This window comes from Nannospalax galili, unplaced genomic scaffold, assembly GCF_000622305.1.
Source record: "Nannospalax galili isolate Female #2095 unplaced genomic scaffold, S.galili_v1.0 scaffold13201, whole genome shotgun sequence".
Lineage (NCBI taxonomy): Eukaryota > Metazoa > Chordata > Mammalia > Rodentia > Spalacidae > Nannospalax > Nannospalax galili.
In genome coordinates, this window is record NW_008343655.1 from 26,619 (window position 1) to 32,872 (window position 6,254).

Sequence of the window (6,254 nt, forward strand, 5' to 3'; positions counted from 1 at the left end):
AAAAAATATGATGGATTTGGCTCCCGGAAATGTGGTGTGTCTGGAGGCAGCACGGGGGTGGGACTGAGGTCCAGGTCCAGGCACCCTGGAGCCACAGGCCTAGGTGTCCCTGACCGTGCTAATGGTCAGGCCTCTGTGAGTCCCACCTTGTGCCCACGGCCTGTGCTTCCCATCCAGTTCATCTGCTATTCCCCAACTGCAGGGCCAGTTACAACAAAGCCTGGATGCTAGACTTACACCTGTGCAAGCACACAGGGGAGTTGTACAACACAAAATCAAACTTGAAGAAACACATTGAACTGGCAAACATGAAAATCAGCAAAAACAGTATGTGTGCAATTTTGCAGGTTGTAAGAAGGCCTTTAAGAAACACCAGCTGAAAACCCATTAGTACCAGCATAGGAATGAGCTGCTGCTGTTCAGGTGTACCCAGGAGGGATGTGGGAAGGACTTTGCTTCAGCTAGCAGGCTGAAACAACAAGGGAAGGTTCATGGGGTTATCTGTGTGAAAAAGGGTGCTCTTTTTTGGCAAAAACACAGACAGAACTCAAACACACAAGAGAAACCCATAAAGAGGAAATAACCTGTGCAGTATGCCAGAAGGCATTTAAGTATAAAGATTACCTTAAGCAACACATGAAGACTCACGCACCAGAAAGGGGTGTGTAGCGGTGTCCAAGAGAAGGCTGTGGTAGGACCTAAACAACCGTGTTCAATCTGCAGAACCATATTCTCTCCTTCCACGAGTAAAAGTGCCTGTTTGTGTGTGAACACTGGCTGTGGCAAGATGTTTGCAATGAAACAAAGCCTCAGCAGACATGGTGTTGTTCACAATGTTGATAAAAAGAAGATGAAGCTTTAAAGTGACGACTGTTCAGATAAACCATCTCGTGAAAAGAAGAGTTTGGTCTCTGGCCTCAGTGGGTATATCCCTCCTAAAAGGAAACAAGAGCCAGACTCCTCTTTGTCTGAAAGCAGAGAGTCCAGGAATAGCATAGAAGACAAGATCTTCAAGTCAGTTGGCATGCTCACCCTCAACCAGGCACCACTGGCCTGGTGAAATACTACAGAGCCATGATCAGAAGCTTCCCAGTCTTTCTTTATTAAAAGCACTGGTACAGAAAAGAAAGAAAGAAAGAAAGAAAAAGAAATGTGATGGATTTGACAAGGAACTAAAATAGTATCATAGGTAGTGCTTGGTGAACATCAACAAAGACAGAAAAAGTAGAGAAACTAAACAAATGCAGTCTTAGAAAACAGTGAAAAACACAGAAGATATGAATTCAACTCCATGAATAATCCCATTAAACTTGAGCTAAATACGCAAAGAAAGATAAATATTTTAACATGAATTCACCAAAATATATATAAAATTTTAGACAAGTTAAAGCTACTAGGACAGAGGCATATAAATAAAATGTTAACAGTTATCCAATGTGATTGACTTCAAAACAAATATTAATATCATAAATACTTTATAATGATAGAATCAACTGTCCAAAAACGCAGAGTTCTCTAACACTTATACTCTTACTGACAGTGACAAAATATATGAGATGAAAAGTGATCACCCGAAAGGGAAAATATCTAGATCAACTCATGGCTGGAAATGCCCATGCCCCCATCAATAACTGATGGACCAAGAAGGAACAAGCAACAAGAAATGTATAGATGATCTTGATATCTCTCAGTCTGCTCAATCTAATATTTACACAATATCTTATACAACTATAACAGAACACTTTATCTTATCAAACTTATAAGGAGCATTCTCCATGAGAGTATACAGTTTTCTCATATTGCACTAAAATACCTTAAAGATATAAATAATTTAAAACATATTCTTTATAAAACTATTATTACATGGGAAATCAATATAACAAAAAGAAAATTTGGAAAATTTACAAACATCTAGATATCAAACAGCATATTTCCAAATAGTCCACAGCTCAAAGAAGAGGTTCAAGAAAAATTAAAATTTGTTTCAGCTAAATGAAAATGAGGTGAAGTTTACATATTATAGAATGCAGTAAATGTTTTTTTAAAAATTTTATAACACTCCATGCATATTTTAGAAGAGATGAAAGATCTTACATAAATAAGCTAAACTTTTGCTTGAAATCTAAACGATGGTAGTAAGTCTGGTGAAGCAGAAGAAAGGAAATGAGAAAACTAAAATTTATCGATGCAATTTAAAACAAGAAAGTAATTGATAAACTGATTAAAAACAAAAGCTATTGCTTTGAAGAGATAAAAATAATCTCATTTAAATTTTGATTAGGCTAAGAGATGAGAGTATGCTACTTAGTTTTTTTTCAGCTTGACAGAAACTAGACTCAATGGGAAGGGTGAACTTCCATTGAAGACTTTGCTCGTTCAGACAGTCCTGTGCCCATGTCTGTGAGCCATTGTCTTAATTGCTAATTGTTGAAGGAGGGCCCAGCCCACTGTGTACAGTGTCATTCCTAGGCAGGTGGGCCTAGGCAGTATAAAAAGGTCTCTGAGATAGTCAGGTAGAAAAAGCCAGTAGGCAGGATGCCTCCCTGGTCTCCTGCTTCCTGGTTCCTGCCTTGATTTTCTGTAATGTTGGACTGTAACCTAAATAAACCCTTTCCTCCCCTAAGTTGTTTTAGGTTGGTGTTTTATTACAACAGAAAAATGTAAAAAGTAAATTAGGAGAGAGAGAGAGAGAGAGAGAGAGAGAGAGAGAGAGAGAGGAAAGAGGAAGAGAGAGAAAAATTGGCAACAGCAGAATGAAAAGGTAGCCATCTCTTCTGATCCTATGGACATAAAGCTGCAATAAAGGGATATACGATGAAGTGGGTCAATTCCTTTAAAGACATAAAATACCAAAACTCACACAAGAAACAACCTAAATGGACTTTTATTCATAAAAATAATTTAATTGATATTTATAACATCTCAGAAATAAAGCACTTAACACAGATAAACATTTGTAAATACTACTATTCATTAAAGAAGAAATAACACCATAAAACTATTAGAAAACAGTTCTTAAAACATTTAATGAAGTTTGGATTACTTTAATAACAAAATAAATGTATTAGTCACTTTTCTGTTGCTGTGATAGAAACACTGACCTGAGCAACTTATAGAAAGAAGAGTTTATTTGTGCTTATAGTTCCAGGGGAATTACAGTCCGTCATGGCAGGGAGGCATGGTGGCTGGAGGTGGCTGGACCAGGAGCAGCAGAAGCTAAGCCTTCACATCATCACGCAGGCACAGGAAGCAAGAGACCAACCAGAGATCTGGCAAGGCTTAAGAACTCTCTAAGCCCATCCCCAGTGATGTGCTTCCTCCAGGATAGCCACACCTTCTAAGACCTCCCAAAACAGCACTATCATCTGGGGACAAAATGTCCAAACACTTGAAGCCTATGGGGGACATTTTCATTCAAACCGCCACATTCCACCCCCTGGCCACCATAGGTTCATGACCATATAAAATGAAAAATGAATTTAGTCCAACTTTAAAAGTCCCCATAGTCATTATCAATCTCAATACTATTCAAATGTCCACAGTCCACAGGTAAATATCTTAACTGTAACCTCTATAAAAACAAAAGACAAATTACATACTCCCAATATACAGTGGAACGGAATACACATTACCATTCCAAAAGGGAGGAATGGAGGCATAGTAAGGAAATACTGGACCAAAACAAGACCGAAAACCAGCAGGGCAAACACCAAATCCAGAAAAGGCTCCAACATTTATCTTCCTAGTGCTCTTTTTCAATCCATCCTGTACATTCTGTATTTCTTTCTGCCCCATTTGCTCTTTTTCTCTGTAAATCTGTATAATATTCACCATTAATAGCTATGCCACCATTGCTACATTAGGCTGTCTTGAAATTTCCTTCATCAAAAAAATTAGTCCCTGACACTTCAAGTTAGCCTAAGGCAAGATTTTATGCTGTGGATATTATCTAGACAGACTCTACCAAAATATACCAGTTTCTGCTTAAGTACTTGTTTCCCTCAGGAACTATTTTGCTTTCAGCACTATCTTCATGGGTCCTACTAAAATGGCCCATTAATGTCTGTATGTATAATAGCCTGAGCTCCCCCATTTTGTGTCCAAGACATCTTGGTGAGCAGTCCCAGACCTTATACAGGCCTGGGGCCAGAAGATCCTGGAAGAACTGAGGAACACATCCATATAATCCTTGGAGGCCCAGTTGAGACTTTTTTGGCTTTTGTGACTGCTTACCTGGCTACCGTATAAAGAGCCTTTACCTGTTAGACTTTACCTTTAAAAGATCCAGTCCCCTCCCAGTTAGTGTGTCATTTCTAAATTTTTTCAGAGAGTGCAGTCACTGGCCAGCAATTACATTCAACTGATTCAGACCTTTTTGAGTCTGAATGATCTTTACCCAGTTATGTCAAACTCTGTAACATTTGCTTACAGCAATAGACCACTTTTCTAGCCCAAACTTTCAAAGTCTTCCACATTTTTCTAAAACCCCACATGGCCATGTTCTACACAGCCAGCCAGCCCACTCTCCGGTACCAATTACTGTATTAGTCACTTTTCTGTTCCTGTGATAGGATCACTGACCTGAGCAACTTATAGAAAGAAGAGTTTATTTAAGCTTACAGTTCCAGGGGAATTACAGTCCGTCATGGCAGGGAGGCATGGTGGCTGGAGGTGGCTGGACCAGGAGCAGCAGAAGCTAAGCCTTCACATCATCACGCAGGCACAGGAAGCAAGAGACCAACCAGAGAACTCTCTAAGCCAACCCCCAGTGATGTGCTTCCTCCAGGATAGCCACACCTTCTAAAACCTCCCAAAACAGCGCCATCATCTAGGGACAAAATGTCCAAACACTTGGAGCCTATGGGGGACATTTTCATTCAAACCACCTCAATAAAGTAAAGACATCACAAAGGGTAAGGTAGACATCATTGTGTCTCATAATAATTGGAGTCTTATCTCTGAACAGAATATTGGTGAATCAAGGCAAGTGGTATATTCTTCATTATATTAAAATTAAGTGGAATCATTTCACATCTGGAATAAAAACATGAAAGAAGTATATATTTAAAAACCAATCACGTTATCAGTTGTAACACATTAAGGAGAAAATTAATGATTCTGTTAAGATTCAGAAAAAAAATGAAGTTTTATTTAAAGTTTTATAGCAAAACAGTAGTTACCAAGAAAACTTAATGAATTGGGTTATTATCTCATTCAGTATGTCCAAAATAAATCAATGTATAGTCAAGTCTAATTCCCACTGCAATATACTTGTCAATGGAATCAAAAAGGAAGCCCAACTCTTGTAATCACTGCCTGAAAAGGGATAGCACTTATAGGATTTTCATGGAGAAAAAGATTTGAGCAGTCTATAACTTTTCAAAAAAAATCTTAGCCAACTACCAATAGAGAGAACGTTCTCCCGACTTGATAAAGAATACCTGCTGAAAACTTACAGCATCTGTCTTTAAGACTAGAATCAAGGCAAGGAAACCCTCCTATACAATTCCTGCTTAATATTATATTGAAAATTCTAAGTATTGCAACTGTGGGGATGAGGGGCATTTGGAACTGTGCATATTGAAAAGGGAGAGATAATATATCACAGAAATGACTGTGTTAGAATTCAAAACAGTAAAATATTTTAGATGTAATAACTATAGGTCACAAAGAATTAAAACAATGTTTAGAATATTTATTTAACTATAACAGAAATGAATGTTTAACATTTTAAATATGAGAGAGAATATCGTTTATTTTGTATGCACACACAAATGGGCTGCACAACTGCAAGTTCAACAAATGCATATGTTAATATGTATGTGAAAAACTACAAAACTCTCATCAAAGTAAGACTATATTGCCTGTCACATCACAGCTCTTCCAGCTTCTACAGACACTACATGACTGCATATAGCCTCTGTGTGATATTGGGGTTGGAGAGGTGGCTCAGCAGTTAAGAGTACTGGCTGCTCTTACACAGGATTCAGGTTTGATTCCCACCACCCACATGGCAGCTAACAACCATCTGTAACTCCAGTTCCAGGGGATCTGACACCCTCTTCTGACCTCCATGGGCATTGCACGATATGGGTACACTTACACACACATGCAGGCAATGCACTCATACACATAAAATAAAAACAATAAATAAAAATAAATTGTGTCTTATCAATGGGGCACATGACTGCAAGTGTAAATGCAAAATATCTAGTCAATTGAAGAAGAAAAAATTTGAAGAGTTTACCAAATTC

The 6,254-nt window shown here is 38.2% G+C and overlaps 1 pseudogene; it reads left to right on the forward strand.

Moving 5' to 3' along the window:
* The first annotated feature begins 50 nt into the window (after positions 1 to 50).
* LOC103739522 lies at positions 51 to 1,060 on the forward strand (annotated as a pseudogene).
* The last annotated feature ends 5,194 nt before the right edge of the window (positions 1,061 to 6,254 follow it).